Consider the following 18,125-nt stretch of genomic DNA (forward strand, 5'->3'; position numbering starts at 1 on the left):
GCCCCACCCTCAGCTGCCCACGCGGAAACGCCCAAACCCTGACCCTTCACTGGCTCGAGGCTCGCGGTTGACTATGACGCTTTTCCCTGCGCCAATCGTGGGGCCACCTGAACGTTGCCTAGGTGATCAGGAAGAGCGCGCCACTCCGCACAGCTTACGCGACACTAACTACATTAATCAAAAAGACCGTCCAGTGGCCACACCAGTGTTGACCAATGAGAGCTCAGGAGACGGGCATTTCCGGACGTCTGTGGGACTCTGACCAGTGGTAGTCTAGGAGAGGGGCGTTTCTGGGAGGGCCGCCCTGTTGGGGGCGGGACTTTCGGGGTCGGACTGTTGCTTCCGTGTCCCGCCGTTATGGCGGCGCAAGGTAGAGGAACCTAGTTGCTGGGCTGTGGCCGGCGTCCAAGAGGCTTTCTGGTTTGCAGAAACTGGAATGGGGTAGACATGAGAGTCCGGGAGGTCCCGCTTCTGTGCCCTGTACGCCCGTGCCCGCAGCGAGTGCTCCGCCGCCCCGAGCTCAGTGTCTCTGCCTGTCAGGGCGCGGCCCCGCGAGGGGGTGTCCGCCGGGGCCTCCGTCAAGGCCGTCTGTGCCGGTGGCCTCCGCGGAGTTGTCGCCCTTGGCGTTGTGTCCGCTTTCCGGGGTAGAAGACTCAGGCTCAAAAGCCACCCATCCCGAGGCTGTGACCCAGCGTGTGGCTGGACTGCAGGCGTGATAAGCGAGCCCATGGTCTAGGCACAGGTGAGGTGGGTCTCCTGGCCTCCACCCGGCTGGACTCCGAGCCCCAGTGCCCCAAGGCCGTGATTGAGCCGCAGGCCTCGGTGTTAAGGACAGTGTTACGTTCACAGGTAAGTGTCTCCATTTCAGAATCTGTTATGATGAAGTGTGGAGCGTGCAGGCGGAGGACTGTGCATGTGCAAAGACTCGCAGGTGAGACTGACCTGAGAGCATTCAGGAAAGTTCTCATGTCTCCGCTGCGGGGAACCAAGAGCATCAGGAAAGGAGTCCTACCGCTGTGACGGGCGGAGGGTGCTGAGAACCACAGGAAATTTTCAGTGGAAGGAGGATGGCCATGATCTGAGGATTTTGAAACTGTCCCAGTAGATACTGGGTAGTCACACTGAACGTGCTCGTGGGTGAAGAGTTGTGATGGGGCTGAAACCAGGCAGCTTCCTGAGAGTGTGGCTGCATTCTTCGGGTGTCCTGTTCAGAACAAGCAGGAGAGGTGAGAGAAACAACAGATTGCAGATGGGTTTTTCAAGGTGGAGTCATAGGACTTCCTGTTACATTTGTAAGTAAGTGAGTGTAAGTGGACGATAAAGGACCATCCCAAGTGTTCAGATAAAGAATGAGATGGAGATTGGAGGTCGACAGGAGGAGGGTGTTCAGGAGAAGACCAGCGGTTGGGTTTTGCAGGTGTAAAGTCGGAGTTGTCTGGAGACCCCTGAGTGGCGGTGACACATGAGTCGTGAACAAACAAGGACTTCCCATTTGGCCTCTGGATGCCCAGGCTGCAGTGCCCTGGTGGCCTGGATCAGGGAAAGATCTGCGAATGCGATTTTGGAAGGAAAGTCCTAGGTTGTGGTTGCAGATGGGCCCTGAGGTGAGTGTGCGCTGTCCAGACTAGGAACCGGTGGCTGGGTGGAGGAGATGGGTGCAGAGAAAGAGAAGCACTGTGCACACACCAGTGGATGTGGGGAGAGTGCACACCCAGGAACAGGCCCTGCTCTCAGATGTGAAAGGGTGAGCAAGAGTGTCCAGGGACAGCATTTGGAAGCATAAGAGGAGGCTGCAGGCAGGACGGAGACTGGGGTCCCAGGTCCAGTGCCCAGTGCTTAGATCAAATCCATGTGCTCTTTGCCTGGTGTTGCAGGGCCCAGGGACCTTTTTCTGAAGAAGTGGGTCTCCTTAGTGAGGTCCAGCGGGGCTTCTGCTGTGGCGTGGTGCTGTCTTTCACCAGGCCAGGCTGCTGTTTTCCTGAGAGAGGAGCTGCTGGCCCCAGTGCTGGCCTGTGTCCTGCTACCTCTCCTTCCAGACTACTGTGTAAACAAGCCCAACCCCCTTGGTCTTGGGACTTTGACAACCAGGGTCAGAAGTATCACTGCCCGAATAGCACATCACACCCAGCTCCATTATTTTCTGGTCAGGTAACTCAGTCAGGCTCTGTGACTTTTCCATCTCTCTGTCACGCCTCCTCCAGCAAAAGTTTTCCGCCATCTGTCCCTTGTCCACCCCTTTACTGGCATCATGGGCACTCACAGGGTCACTGATTCTGGAGCCACGGAGCTCTTCCAGTGAGGCCTTCCCTGGGTGTTCAGTTTGCCAGGTTCGGTTCTCTCAGGTGCATAAGTGGCCCTCAGCCACCTTGGTCACCAGGTCAGAGGGTGAATCACAGGGACCTGGGGCTGCTAACCTCTCACAAATGCCTTGAAGAATTACCTGCTGTGCTCCCACCGGCCCAAAGCAGTCACCCAGCTTGAACATCGACAGGGGACCTGGCTGGTGGAAGGGCAGCTCCAGTCAGTCCATGGCCAGAGAGGCCCGTGGAAGACTAGTTCTGGTGAGTGCAAGAAAGGTGTGGAGGGGCCTGTGGTAGCGGGCTGGCCTCTTTCTTGGTTCCTGAGCTGTGCCTTCTGTTGCCCTGGCACCAGTGTGAGTAGCCATGCCTCTTTCCTGTCTATCTGACACTCCCCTATCCGACCTTCACCTGACTTCTGTCTCCTGGCTAACCCCTCTTGGTCCTTTGCCTTTCAGCCTTTCTCCTTCTCCCCTCTTAGGCCAGGTCCTCCCCCACTGGCCTCCCCTTAACACATCCTGAGCTGATACATCTCCCTAAACAGTTCCTGAAAACCTGCTCTAATGCGAGGATGGCTTGTTCCCTCTGAGGAAGGTGGGCCCAGTGTCGATGGTCCCAGGCCTGGGCTCCCCTCACTGCCCAGCACCTGTCTGGGACCAGATGCTGAGGCCCTGCCAACTCCCCATACTGCAGAAGCCATGGAGAAGTGACAGTGAGGGGACGCCCGATCAAGGCATAGCATGTGGAAAGGTGTTCCAGGGTCGCATCCCTTTTCTACCATCAAACACACTTCAGAATGGGGAGCAAATCCCTGGTGCATTTTGAAGGCCTTCACCTTTGTCTCCCTCCTGAGAAAGCTGGAGTGTGTTCACATCTTTGAGTGTGACATGAGAAAGCCTGCAGCCAGACCTGTCTCCCTTGAGTACCAAAGTGTTTGCCCCAGAGAACCCCTTATAAGGGCAGGGAGTGAGGCCCAGCCTGGAGCAAGATTTTGCACTGCCCCTGCACCAGAACGTCCACATTGATGAACGTGGGCCTCTCCATTCAGAGCTCTGCTCTCGTTAGCACCAAAAAATTCACACCCCAGAGCAGTTGTGCAAATGCAGTAGCTCCAGGAAAGCTACTGCATTTGCACAATGGAAACATGGAACCTGTTTTATACAGGCCCCATTGAAGAGAAAGGCTCATGAGCACAGCTGATGTTGAAAAGCTCCTGTCATATCTCATCCTGTTTTGCGGCAGCAAGTCACCGTGCTGTGAGTGTTGTGAGCAGGAGAGCAGAAAGCTGCAGCTTCTGCATGTTTGGGTCTAGTGCTTCACACTGGATAAAGCTCCAAGTGCATGGCTGGCATGGAGGGGTGTCGCCACACTTGTGCCTTGCCCAGCACCGGCCACTTCACTCTGGGGAAAAGCCTTTGGAGGGCAGGAAATACAGTAACGTCTTCAACTACTCCTTGTCCCCCCCCCCCCGCCTTGTTAACATATTATTTAAAATAATCAGCCTCTTCTTTAACCTCGTTCAGTATAAAAGAATTAACATTCAAGAGAGGCCCTACGAGTAGCCTTCAGGCACAGGCTAGACCTTGTGCAGATGGGCCTCCATCGGGGGGAGACACTGCCCTGCTGTGCTGGGTGAGGTGCGGAGGGCTGGGAGCACTGTGGCACCACTGGGTCTCATGGAAGAAGCCTTGTTGTTTGACGATCACTGCACAGTTGCTCAGCATAAGCAGTCGCCTGTTCCCTGCCTGCAGTTCCCTGAGGGCGGGGCCCTGCACCCAGTGGAGTGGCACCTTGCTGTCCTCTCGTGATTGACTTTGGCATGGATTGGACTACTGCTCCGAGCTCGGGGCCTGATGGGATAGTTTCCGGGGGCCTCTGGAGAAGACGCCCATTCGCCGACGTGTGAAGCCTGCATCTGACACCAGCAATGCCCTTGTGGTGCTCCATCAGGTCCTCATGATGTGATGGTTTCATCCCTTCCCACCACCCCGCTGCCTGGTCCTACTTGACAGTGAACCTGTCTCCAGTTACTCTCCTTGGATGTTGGAGTCATAGCCAATGGATGGCGTGAATGGAGAGGGGCTCCCAGATTAGCCATCGGGGGCCTGTACACCTGGCTCGGGGCACAGCAGCAAGGTCTGGAGCATCTCTGCCCAGCCGAGACTCAATTTCCATTTCTACCCCGTGCCCCTGGGAAATGAAAGCACAAAAGCCTCTTTTCTGAAGCTTCTGACCTGCTTTCTCCTGGGGAAGAGTGTTTGGTCCAGAAGAAGCTGGGAATGCTCCCCACGACACCACACCCAGGATAAGTGTACAAGTTAATGCTTTTACTTAATTACAGAGTTGTGCAGCCACTACCTGACCCCGTTCCCATTGCCCCAGACAGTTCCTTTGGGCACTTTTATAGTCAGAACCTCCTCCCACCCCCCCAGCACCTGGCAGCCACCAAATCTCCTCTCTGTCTCTATGGTTCCCTTTTCTGGATATTTCGTATTCATGGATTCATACAGCATGTAGCCTTTTGTGTCTGGTTTCTATCACTTTGCATAACGTTTTTGAGGTTCATTCATATTATATCACATATCAGTATTATTTTATTCCGTTTTATTGCTGAATAATATTCTCTTGTGCAGATATAGCAGATTTTATTCATCACCAGTTGATAGACTTTTTAATTGTTTCCAATTCTTGGCAATTATAAATAAGGCTGCTAGGAACACTTGTCGACAAATCTTTGCTTAGACATGTTTTCATTTCTCTTAGGTCAATTCCTAGGAGTAGAATTGCCAAGTCATATGGTAGGTTTGTGTTTAACTCTTTAGTAACTCCCACACCATTTTCCAAAGTGTCTGTGCCACTTTATATTCTTATCAGCACTGTAGGACTGTTCCAGTTTCTCCACCTTCTTCCCAACATCAAGATGACTTGGTGTTGTCATCCTAGTAGGTGTGAAATGATATCTCAATGGATTTTTTTTAATCATGGCAAAATATACATAAAGCTTATCATTTTAACCATTTTAAGCATACAGTTCAATGGCATGAATCCCCACAGTTGTGCAGGTGTTTCCCTTTATGTCTCTAGAATTTCTTCCTCATCCTAAGGTAAGACTCTGCACCCATTAAACAGTCATCTCAGTGGAGTTTTAATCTGCATTTTCCTAATAAGTAATGATGTCAGGCATCTTTCCACATGCTTATTAACCATCTGTTTATCTTCCATAATGAAATGTCTGTTCATCTCTTTTGCTGATTTCTAATAGGGTTATCTTCTTACCATTGAGTTGTAAAGTTCTCCAGAGATTCTGTATCCAGAATCCATATGTGTGTATATATATATATATATATATATATATATATATATATATACACACACACACACACACAAGTATTGTCTCTCAGTATGTAGGTCGTCTTTTTTTATTTTTCTCAGTGGTGTCTTTTGAAGAGTAAAAGTTTACATTTTGATGTAAAATTTTACACTTGAAGTAAAATTTATTAGTTTTTCCTTTTATGTACTTCCTTTTGGTGTCATACCTATAAACTCTTTGCCTGTTTTCTTATATAAATTTCAGTTTTAGCTCTTATGTTTATGATGCTTTTCATAGTAACTTTTATGTATGGCGTGAGGTAAGGGTCTAAATTCATCTTTTTACATGTGGATATCTAATTTTCCCAGAATCATTTGCTGAAAAGGTGTACTTCCAAATGTAACTTTGTTGAAAATTAATGAAGGGAATTTTGGTACTCTCAGATCTGTTCTGTTGATCTCTAGATCTACAGATCTGTCTATCCTTATGCCAGTAGTACACTGTCTTGATCACCTTAGCTTTATAAAAACTTCTGAAATTAGGTAAGGTAAATCCCACTTTGTTCCTTGCCAAAGTTGGTTTGGCTGTTGTAGGTCTTGTATATCTATACAAATTTAGGATCAGCTTGTTAGTTTCTACCCGGAACGTCAGCTGTAGTTTTGGTAGGAATGGCATGAAATCTGTGTATCAGTGTGGGAGTACTGTCATTTCAAAACATTGAGCCTTCTAACCCAAGAACATGGGATGTCCCCTAGATGTTTCTCTTAGCACCGTTTTATAGTTTTCAGAGTACAAGTATTGGCACTTCTTTTGTTAAATGTATGTATTCTCACCCTATTCTTTTTTAGGCTACTGTGAATGGAATGGTTTCGTGAATTTCATTTTCAGGTTGTTTGTTGGTAATATATTTTGGGTTTTCTCCTACCACCTTGCTAAACTTTACTATAATAGATTTTCTTTTTAAAATGGATTCCTTGGGGTGTTTTTTACAAACAGGATCACGTCATCTGCAAGTAAAGACACTTCTTCTTCCTTTCCTTTTTGCATTTCTGCTCTCCTGGGAAAGGCTGAAAGAGTCTGTGTTCTAAATCTTTTTATTTGGATGCCAAGAGTGCATCTGGGGAAGTGAGAGGGGCTCTGAAACCTTCATGCTGATCCAGGAGAAGAGGTTGCCTTTTCTTGTTGTAAAGGATGTTTCACATCACATCACAGCAATGATGACAGGAAGCTCATCTGCCAGGCTGGGAGATGTGCCCTCTGGACCCCCGATCCTGTGAGGCAGGGTCACCTCCTTGTATTCATGCAAGAGCCAGGTGGGTATATTAAGTGGTAAAGAAACACTGGGTGCGAGGAAATGGAGTGGGAGAGACTGGCAGCCTGGAGTGACTGTGCCCTTTCTGTCAGGCAGCTGAGACGCTTTGACGATGGTGTCCATGTGGGTGATGGTATGCATACCTGCCATCGTTAAACATAGGGGAGTCATTGTCAGTCAGCTCTTACACATAGGGGAGCCTGAATCCTAGAGCATCTGTAACTCGTCCAAGGGTGCACAACTAATTACCAGCCGTGGTGTGTAGCTCCAGAGTTTGTGTTCTTTACCACCTGACTGTCTCTAGACCACCTGAGGGTGCTGTGAGCCTTAAATAAATATCTTACACAGAAGCCGTGTGCATGTTTGCCATCCCTGTATCTTCTTTAGTGAAGTGAGTGTTCAAGTCACTCTTGCCCATTCTTTAAAATTAGGTTGTTTGTCCTATTAAGTTGTCAGAGTTCTTTAAATAGTCTGCATTCAAGTCATTTGTCAGTATTTGTCATGCACATAGCTTTCCCAGTCTGTGGCTAACATTTTCATTTTCTTCAGAGTGACTGTTGAAAACAAGAAGTGTAAAATTTTGATGAAGGCTACTGATTTATCTTTTTCTTGTAATGCTTTTTATGGTATGTTTAAGAAATCCAAGGTCGCTATGCTTCCTTCTAGAAGTTTTATGGTTAAAAGTTTTACACATTGTCTATGATCAATTTTGAGTTAACTTTTGCAGATGACTTGAGGTGTGGGTGGAGGTTTATGGTTACTGCATATGCCTGTGCAATTGTTCCAGCACTACTGGTTGAAGAAATTGTATTTTCTTTGTTGAATTGCCTTGGCCAGTTTGGGTACATGGAACCCAAAGGTCCACTGGGCACCTGGCTTCAGGCACTTAGTGGACCTGGGGCTCAGTTAACGCTCCCTTCCTGTGTTACAGTTACAGGCCAGCCTTCCTGTAGAATCGGCGGTGGGGTGGGGGTGTCGGTAGCCCCATTCGTAGATGCTCAGAGCCACAAGGGCTGTGCTTTGGATGTTCTGGCACATGAACGTGATCATACACCCACATGTGCACAGATATGCACACCTGTACACTTGCACGCACACCCACCACACACACACAGAGCAGACTGCCTACCCTGCACAGAGCCCTGCTGGGGAGACCACAGGGCACATTCAGGTCAAGGACACTTCGCCAGAAGTCTCCATTTTACCAGGTTTACACATAGCTGACCATTCAGGCTACAAAGGATTGCGCTCTGATGACAGATGTCTGTCCCACCTGTGCTGGAGGACTGAGTCTCACATGGCTCAGCTATCCTGTAACTTTGACCCCAACTGAAATTCACAGGCCCCAGAGGGAGGAGGAGAAAGGCTGGAGAGCCAGAGAGGGTGGAACAAGCACCAGCCCCCCTCCTGCTGTCACCCACCGTCTACATTCGCCTCAGCCTCCGCCCCAGGGAACTTGGTCACCTTCTGGACCCTCCTGTCCTACACATACCCTACCTTGTGGCTGTTCCTCCCTTCATCTGACTTTGTACACCCACCATCCCTGCCCAAGGACCCAAGCCAGCCACCCAGTCTTCAGCTGTCCCTGTAGGGCATCCATCACCATGACCTGAAGATGCTCCCTCCTAAATCTGAACCTGAGCTCCACCTCAGTCCACAGGCTGGCTAAGGCCAACTGGATGTCTCCAAGCAGAATCCCTCACCATAACTTAGCCCTGCACTCAGAAGTCTCTGGGACATCACAGCCTCAGCAGGGTCAAAATCCACCTGCTCCATCCTGCTGAAACCTGCTACACCCACCAACTTCCCCATTTCGGTCGATGCACCTCCACCTTGTAATTGCAGAGGCCAAAAAATCTGTGGGGCATCCTCTCTTCCTCCTCTCTAACCCTCCACATAAAATCAGGTTGGCTTAAAAGGCAGATCCAAACTCCAATGACATCTCCCAACTCCAGTCAGCACTCTGGCCAAGTTGCCATTACTCACTAATGTATTAAGGTAGCATCCTTGTGTGCCTCCTTTTATCTCCCTTCACCCCTCTGTTTTCCACTCTGCAGCCTGAGGAAGCCTGTGAACACGAGAGTCAGATCACCTGCCTCTTCTGCTCCAAACCTTCCGTGGTTCCCACCACCCTCAGATTACAGGCCACGGTCCTGTCCTCCAGACATCAGTTTCCTGAACACTCCCAGCCGAGCTGCACCTGCAAGCATTTGCACACCTCGTCCCTCTGGATTCCAGGAATGAGAAACTTTCCACACGACCCCTGGCCAGGACTCGAGCCCTTGGGCTTGGAGTGATCTCAGGGTCCCAGTAGTGAATGGGTCGAGCCTTAGAATCCCGGGGCACCCCTCCCCTCTATCGGGGTCCCAGGCCACGTGTGTGTATAGGTCCGAGTGAGTGGGGGCTGCGGGCACCGTCCACTCACCCGCACCAGGTCGCTCAGCGCCGCCACCATCGGAACCGGGCGGGCGGGCCTGCCTATCCCCACACCCCACCAGGCCGGGGCCAGCCCACCGCCCGTTGCATTCGGAGCCTCAGTCCTCACCGTGTAAAGGCCGCCCCCTGGGGCCGTGGAGACGGAGGACACCTCTTAACAGGACATTGCAGAGCCCGGAGGCCGGTCCCACCCTCCTCGCTGTCCACCTCGGCTCGGTCCCGAAAAGGCGCCTGGAAAGCGGCCCCAACCCAGTGTTCGGGTCCCCAAGGCCGACAGAAAACGGCCCGTCAAGAGCTTAAGAAACGCCAAGGATGGCTTTGCCGGAAGTCCCGCCTCCGTAGACATGAGCAGCCGGAAGCAGCTCCTCTTCTCGGCTGTGATTGTTTCAGAGCCTGCCGCCGTCCCCTGAGGCCTTGTGGGCAATGTAGTTTCCATGGCAACGCCCAAGCGGCCGCGGGAAGGGCGCTGGTAAGCGAGCACCGAGATAAAAAAAAAAAAAAAAAGAAAAGGCTGACTAGGGCGTTTCTGTGTTTCCTCTTAAAGGGGCCGCTCCCAGGTTTCCTCCTGCTGAGATCGCTGTCCCGCGAATGACTGGTGTGCTGGGCCTCGGGCTTCCAGCCCTGAGTTGGCCCCTGGGGAACCACTTCTCTCCTCTGAGTGTGTCAGAGGAAGGTACGAGCTCCCTCGTGGAGATGTTGTTTAGAAACCTTAAATTTCTGTCCAGTGGTCCCCAATCTGTGGTCCCTGAATTAGTTGTATCAGCATCACTGGGGAAACTTTCTAGAAATGCAACTTCTTGCCCCCGCCAGCACCACCGCCACCCCCGGGTCAGAAACTCTGGGCTGAGCCCGACAAGCCCCCCTGGGGATTCTGAAACTCACTCAGAATCAGCTCTAATGCAAAGTCCTGGGATAAAATTTGGACAGGACCACAACTTTCCTCACTAGAGGCGACATGAAAAGTGCTTAGCACGGGGCGAGGCACATGGTGCTAAACACACGAGAGAGCTGTTACTGTTACTGTTATTCTCATCACCAGCACCACCATCCCAAGGCTCTTCTGTGCAGTGCCAGGGAGGGCAAGTCCGAGACGCCTCTCTACACAATGCTTGTTGACACTGTCGTTGGGAATAGTGAATAAGCGATCTGTACTAGGAAGAGAAAACAGTTTTATCTGAGCCAGACTCAGAAGACAGCCTGTCAGGTACCTCTGAGGAACTGCTCTGGAGAAGCATGGCTTCATATCTTGTCAGAACAAAGAACATCAAACAAGTCAAGGATCATTCCTTCAAGGTTTGAAGAAAAGAAAAACAGATCAGCATGTACATAGCAAGTCAGTATGACCTTGATAATAAGGGAATCTTTTTAAATTTTTTTATTTTTTTTTAAGTTTTACTTATTTTGAGGGAGGCAGGCAGGAGGTAATTAGGTTTTTATTTATTTATTTTTAATGGCGGTACTAGAAATTGAACTCAGGACCTCGTGCATGGTAGGCACACACTCTACCACTGAGCTGTACTTCCCAAGAGGGGAGTCTTGTCGTTGAAGGAGGACCAGCATTGGCATCCCAGGAAGGGAGGGATTTCATCTTTATTTTTAACATGGACATTCTTTACTTCTAGTCAGTGTGCCCTTTTCTTTAATGATTAAAGCAGATAATACAATGTATGATAGGTCACGAACAGGTTATTTTAGTTTAGTTTAGCATCAAATTCAAGTTAACTCATGTATAAGTCAGAATGACTTCCCCATACCTCAGTATACGGACATTTCTTCCTTTAACATCTACCAAAATATAAAATGCACTCATTCTTGACTTAACAAGTAGCCATGTAGGCAGTGTTTAATTTATTTTAAATATGCTCATGGTAGGCAGAATAATGCCCATGCCCCAGGCCAAAAATGTCCAGATCCTGATCTCCAGAACACGTATTTTGTGTTACATGGCAAGGAAGAACTGGAGTCGGGAACAGGCAAGGGAATAGATTCTTCCCCAGAGCCTACAGAAGCAACGCAGTCCTGCTGACACCTTGATTTTAAAGCGGTTGGCACAAGTGTCAGGCTCATGACATCCAGAACCATGAAAGTTTTCATAATTTGTGTGGTGTTTCTTTGCTTTCAAGGGCTTGGGTGATTATATTGGATTCACCCAGACAACCTGGGCCATCCTCCCATCTCAAGATCTTTAACTTAATCCATGAAGCAGGCTGTGTCCGGAACGCATAAGCAGGTTCTGAGGATTAGGATGCAGACAGCTTTGAGGGACCATGATTCTGCCTACTACACTGAACTCACGTGGCTATTAGATATTTTACGATTGGTGCCAAAATTATAAAAGCAGAAGTTTCCACAAAGAAATCTGAAGCTCTAGCTTCTCCAGAAAATACACACCAAATGTCCGGCTTCCCTTCTCTGTCCGTGGGTTGGGCCAGCCGTACCTCTGTGGCCTGAGGCTGGTTAGTCACGAAGGCCACATCTGCTAAAGTCACCAGGAACCCAGCCTGGGCAACAGAAGCCTCCCTGGGTTTTGGCTGGATAGGTGCCAGCTTTCAGGATCACGGCTCAGAAGAGTGCAGGACACAGGACAACTTCAACTGATCTGCTCAGACAGTGACCTCGGGCATCATAGATACGAGCTTGGCCTCTGTAGGTCTCACAGTCTGTGACCTTGGCTACTGGGCTTAGTCTCCCCATTCCCTGTGATCTACGCCCCATCACTCCCCATCCGCACACAGCTCTGACCTATAGGCCTTACAGCTGAGCCTGATTGCAAAGATCTGCTTTTTCTGGCCAGGCTTCCTCTCCAACAGTGGCCATGCTGAGATGCACCGGGGATGAGAGACCAGTGTCCCCGTCCCCATTACCTACTTTCTCCTCAGGCAAGCTCTGGGCGCACAGGTAACTCGGAAATCCTGGCCACAGGTTCGTTTCCTGGAGGACTTGATGCCACAAGACCCATTGGACCACAGGAGGACAGACTGCCACCCTTGCCCTCCCACTGTGCCCTGAGAGACAGAGTTGCTGTCACCACTGAGAACCCTACCCTTCTGCATGCACCAGTGACCCATTTCTGTTCCCTGCCTTCCAGGCCTTACCCCTAGCTCAAAGGTGATGTAACCAACCCAGCCTGGTTGTCACACAGTCCAGAGCAGTTGGAGGTAAGGAGAGGAACTGTTCTTAGGATGCCACAGGTGTGCTGGGCAGACCAAAGCTGTCCAGGAGGCAGGGCAGTGTCCCTCGAGCTGCCAGCAGACAGTCCTTGGGGCCCTGTGTTCAGAGCGGGTCAGTTCCTATCTGCCACACACTTAGAGCCCCTGGGGCATCTCCCGCTGGGGGAGGGGCCCTGCATGGACTCCCCGCCCCCCACCTTCAGCTGCTTCTGGTGTTGGTGAAGGCTCAGGCTGAACCAGGAGCCTCTTCCCCGCACCCCCACGTTGCATGGCTCCCTCCAGGCGCGGCCCAGATGTGCAGCCAGGTGTCTTTGAAGTTAGGTGTACAGGTGGCACTGCGGTGGGCTTTCCGGCTTTCAGGGGCTGCCTAGTGGTCCCAGCCTGAGACACTGACCCCACCAGTACAGACACACCCTGGCAAGAGGGAACCCCTCCTCCTCTCCGGGCCTCCTGGTGGCCCTGGGGCAGCCTGGGACTTCCCCACAAGTGTGTCTGGTGGCACAGCCAGGAATGATCCCATAGCCCCAGGGTGGGGCAAAGGGACTGAGACTTGTGGGCAGCTGCCAGGCCGCTGCACAAGATAGCCTGAACAGGGACTAACCCCCAGGGTGGAGCCTGCAAGGAGGAGTCTGCACGTGGGATTCTCCCAGGCCCCGCTGATGCAGGAAAATGGGATGTGGGGCATGAGAAGGGCGGTGTCCCAAGCTTTGGTTCACCCCCTGGGACGTGCCCTGCCAAGTGTGGGTACTTGACTTTGCGCAGGAAGGAATTCAAGAATGAGCCACAGTTGAGTAAAGGTAGATTTATTTAGACAGATACATGGAAAGGCAAGAGAAAGGACACGAGGTGTGAGGGTTGGTTGCTCAGATTAGAGTAAAAGTAGGTACACTCTCCATAGACAGTGTGTGGGCCATCTCTGAAGGAGGAGAGAGAGGGCAGCAGCTGCTAGGCACCGTGTGGCCAGTTTTTATGGACTCAGTGGCTTCATATGCTAATAAGTAGAAGACCAGTCTAACTAACCTGGGAAAGGGGCTGGGATTCCCAGGAAGCTGGCCATTTCCCACTCTTTGAACTTTTATGGTTAGCCTTGGGACTGTCATTGGCACCTGTGGGCATGTTATTTACCATGTTAATTTATTACAGTGGGCGTATAATGAAGTTTAAGGTCTACTAGAAGTCAAATCTCCCACCATCTTGAGTCTCAAGGCCTATTGAGTGTTCAGTCTTCCACCATTTTGATGTTAATTGCTGTTATCATTCCTTGAGTGGCTGTGCCCTGCCCCCTTCCTGTCTCACCACTGCTGGGACCAGAGGTCCAAGCTGTGGAAATTGGGACACCAGGGCCCCAGATCTCCAGAGATGTGAGAAATTAACTTTGCTAGGCCAAAATCCCAATGTTTGCACAGCTGGTTCCTTCTGAGTGTTGGAGGAGAATCCGTTTCCGTGCCTTTTCCAGCTTCTAGCAGCAGCGTGCTCGCCTTGGTGCATTCACGACCCCTTCCTCCCATCACTGCAACTTCTTGCTTCTGTGGTTGCAACTCCCACTTCCTCTTTTGACCTTTTTTTTTTGAGCCTCCAGTAACACCAGAAACAGCTGAAGGACAGGGGAGTCCATGCAAGGACCCTCCCCCAGCAGGGAGAAGCCTCTGGGGTTCTGAAATTTATTTTTCACTGACATTTAATGTTCAGATAGCAGAGGAATGTAAAGCATTTTTTTTTAAGGCAGGGAGTAATTTTAGATTTTAATTACCACTATTTTTTTTAATTGTGGTAAATCATATATAACATGAAGTTTGCCATTTTAAGTGTACAATTCAATGTATTAATTACATTCACAATGATGTACAACCATCACCACTATCTATTTCCAAACCTTTTACTCCAAACAGGAACTCTGTATTCATCAAGCTATAATTCCCTGTACCCCTGCCCCCCTAGCCCCTGGTAAAGGCTAATCTACTTTCGATCTCTATGAAGTTGCCTGTTCTTGTGATTTCATTTAAGTGGAATCATACAGTAGTTGTCCTTCTGTGTCTGGGTGATTTCACATAGCATAATGTTTTCAAGGTTCATCCACATTATAACATGTATCTTTCAATAGGTGAGTAATACTCCACTGTGCGCAGACAGCACATTTTGGTTGGCCATTCACTGGTTGATGGATTCTTGGGTTGCTTCCATCTTTTTAGTGAATGATGCTGCCATGAAAAGTGGCATCCAAAGAAAGTTTGGCAGAAATAGCATCATTGGTCCCCTAGACGATGACCATGAAAGTATAGAGTGCTTGGCAAGGGACAGCCTCCAGAATCTTCGGCTGGAGTCAGGTTAGTAGAATTTAGATGCAGAGGTGTCTTCGTCCATCCCAGTGGGCTCAACAGGCAGACCCACTGGGAGGAGTGAAATACACTTAGCTCTCATCACACATGACCGTGGCTAGCAAGGAAAGCCTGGAGCCCAGCCCCAAGTCCAAAGACAACCCCCCCTGCCAGGGAACCTAAGAATGTCCTCAGAGATATCATGGAAGAGGCCCCTCTGGTCCCTCAAAGACCCCCACTCCTGACAGAAGCACACAGCCATGTCATCAAAGGTCACCAGGCCCTGCAACAATGGTCAGGTGGGCAGTTGACTATGGTCTAAGTTCTAAGTGTATGAACCAGGCCCCTAGCCCCTGTCTTAATGATCACCTCCACAATATTTTCTCTAGACTGTGGCCCCAGTACACTTGACCAACCAAATGCTCTCCCAGTTTCCCCAGGACTTCACATCTGAGACACACCAGGGCGCTTACCCCACACTGGGCCCCATGCTGGCCCTGAGGGGTTATGAACAGTCCTTTTGCATCCTGGGGACCTGCCACATCTGTTCTAATGCTCTTTCCCCAGCCTTCTTAGAGACCCCTCTGCACATAGCAGCCAGAGGGACTGCGGGCAAAAAGCAACTGGAAACATCAAATCTATGGGAAGCCAAGCCTCCTTTCAACTGCATCTGTGATCATTACCCGGCATCTCCATCCTGGGCTTAACTCTGCCCAGCTCCCCCCACCCCCTGCCATCACTTCTCCACACGGAAACCAAGGGGGTACTTGTCAAGTCAGATCAGGTCACTCTTCTATTCACACATCTCAGCTCCCATGGCCCTCAGGAGAAAGTCCTAGCATGAATTCTCCCCTGGGGCTTTCTGGGCCTACTGGAAGTAAAGGACTTAAGGTTTCCCAAATACCATCCTCCAGGCTTGCCTCCAAGAGGCACTTGAAGAAAAACTCGCAATCTGAAAGTTGTGAGTAGGGTTTTATTCAGGGACCTTACTAAGAACTATAGCCCAGGAGACAGCCTCTCAGATAGCTCTGAGGAATTGCTCCAAAGAGGTAGGGGAGAAGCCAGGAAAGGGCTTTTGCCGGAGTCCTGCTCCAGCAGGTCCAGGAGTACCCAGGGATGGACGGCGTCGGCAAAAGAGTGAGAGAGCCAGTCAAGGTTTGATCACCATGCAGGCAACTCTGCAAGGCTTTCTTTATTTGTGGTATTTATACAATTTTATCAAACAGGTGATTTCACATTGTGGCCAAGTTGACTCTTACATCTTTATTGTTTACATTGTTAACCTGTTTCCATACCCAGGGTGTGGTCACGGGCCTGGGCCTTTTTCGACTTGGCTGAACATCATCACCCTGATGATTTTTTAAATTACCCCTTAGCCTTATACTTAGTTAATCATTACCCCTTAACCCATTTTCAATTCTATCCCTAAGAACAGCTCCTAACCAAAGACTATTTCACAAAAACAAGCGCAAAAAGAGAAGGTCACGAGGGTCCCAACCCACTGGCACCTGGAACCCAACAGTGGGCTGATTATTGTTCCTATTACCTACAAGGAAAGCAGTCAACCTAGAGATATCTATCTTATGTTTCTTACAGAGCTAACGGCACACGTTGTCTTTAGGGCTTGAGGCATGACACACCATGGGGGCCCTGATCTTTTGATTTATTTCCAAGTACTTTCATTGAAATTCCATTGTTTGAATTGTCCTGCACAGTCATCATCATAGCCCCTATTATTTCCCCAGATTGAGAATCATCCTGTACAATTTTCAAAAAGCCCATGTACCCCAATCCAATTATAGGCACTATAAACAACAGAAGGAAATGTCGGTATTTTCCAGAGTGAGACTGCTTTGCAATCTGCATGGCCGTTTTGCCCTGACTTTGTCAAGGGGTATCGACATTGGTGGAATGGCTCCCAGCAGGCTTTTTTACTGGAAAAACAAAAACAAAACGTAGTTGAACATCAAAAGATTATGCCAGTCACAAAGAACAGACACCTCAAGTTAATGATTTTAGTGCTTTTCTATGTAAGGGAAGATGCCAGAGTCTGGGGTCATTGAATTTATTCTTTAGATGTGCATCTTAACTATCTAAGCCCAATATCCGAAGCACAGAGTGCTTCCCGTTTTTTTCCACCCTGAACTCCCCTCAGGGTGATCCTCTTCTGAGGCTGATAGCTTGATCACTGTAAACCTGGGATGGCAGGCAACATCCTTTGTTTACTGGAATAGCAGGAAACCCCATCAAATACATTCTCTATCAAATATTCCCTATGAATACATTAGATTTTCTTAAATTATTTCTAAGTGAGCAGAATTTACACGCAAATACTCCAAAACTGATGTTCTCTCTTGCATTACAAGGATTTACAAATAGTGTTAATACTACAGACAGGGTGGGGAGGGCTATGTGTGAACTCTGTATTTTCTGCTCAATTCTGAAAACCTGGAACTGCGCTAAAAAAAATAAAATCTATTTAAAAAATACTACAGACAGTTATAGCTGACACAGGTGCTATAACGATCATCTATAACTTATTTGGGGAGTTTACACAGGGGGGGAGACAGAAAGAATGAATAAACTTGACAGAGACTAGTTCCATACTATCTTCCAACGGCCGTATGCAGTAGGTACCACTATAGTCCCATTTTATGTATGTGAACTAAGGACACTGGAAAAAAAAAGACCCTCAGAGTGGAACAGCAAAGGGAAAACATTTTGTTCCCTGTCAGCAGTACTCAGCCTGTGTTGAGACTGCCCTTACTTTTGGTTTTATGTGTCGCACACACATAGGTTGGTCCCCCCAAAGAGAAACAAGGAATCAGTATCACGACGTGCGATGATCTAGGGACAAGCAAGTCTGGGAGCGTCCGTTCTGCGCGGTCCAGCTGCGCAAGGAAAACAAACGGTCTAAGGAACTCTCAGAGAACGACCTCAGACGCCAGGAAAACAGGATAGGGGATTGTGACTCCCGCTTTGGGGTCGATATTCACCTTTTGGGGACGCTGACCGCTAGGGTGAAACCCCGCCCCGGCGCAAGGCCCCAGGAGGCGGAGCTGTGATGGGAACCCCGGCCGGCTTTGTCTTCGGTGCTGCGCTGGGGCCTCCGGGGCCTCAGCAGTTCCGTCTCTTCACCTTCACCGTTTACCCGCTTGAGCCCGCTGCCCCATGGGGACCCCACCCACGGCAGCCCGGAAGCACGGCGCGGCCGCGGCCTCCACTTCCCAGCGCCCACCGCGGCGGCGCTTGGCCGTTGCCGTGGAGACCGGAAGGGATCCGCCT

At 49.8% G+C, this 18,125-nt stretch overlaps 3 long non-coding RNA genes across 6 annotated transcripts; 1 reads left to right on the forward strand and 2 right to left on the reverse strand.

Annotated features, from left to right (window-relative positions):
• The first annotated feature begins 57 nt into the window (after window positions 1–57).
• Window positions 58–7,269, forward strand: LOC116154690 (uncharacterized). 4 transcript variants are annotated; one of them, XR_010382509.1, is made up of 3 exons: window positions 58–849; window positions 1,418–2,561; window positions 3,462–7,269. It is a non-coding gene; the product is annotated as an uncharacterized LOC116154690 (long non-coding RNA). The 4 variants fall into 4 exon arrangements; XR_004138629.2 differs by lacking the exon at window positions 58–849 and having other exon boundaries at window positions 856–2,561; window positions 3,462–3,553; window positions 4,049–7,269; XR_010382510.1 differs by lacking the exon at window positions 58–849 and adding an exon at window positions 856–1,226.
• LOC135322147 (uncharacterized) lies at window positions 6,686–9,684 on the reverse strand. The gene is made up of 2 exons (XR_010382513.1): window positions 9,465–9,684; window positions 6,686–7,062 (listed from the first exon to the last, which is right to left on the reverse strand). It is a non-coding gene; the product is annotated as an uncharacterized LOC135322147 (long non-coding RNA).
• A 6,306-nt stretch (window positions 9,685–15,990) lies between these two features.
• LOC105096800 (uncharacterized) lies at window positions 15,991–18,087 on the reverse strand. Its single transcript, XR_837871.3, has 2 exons — window positions 17,837–18,087; window positions 15,991–16,774 (listed from the first exon to the last, which is right to left on the reverse strand). It is a non-coding gene; the product is annotated as an uncharacterized LOC105096800 (long non-coding RNA).
• Window positions 18,088–18,125: the final 38 nt, after the last annotated feature.

Source organism: Camelus dromedarius, chromosome 9, assembly GCF_036321535.1.
Source record: "Camelus dromedarius isolate mCamDro1 chromosome 9, mCamDro1.pat, whole genome shotgun sequence".
Lineage (NCBI taxonomy): Eukaryota > Metazoa > Chordata > Mammalia > Artiodactyla > Camelidae > Camelus > Camelus dromedarius.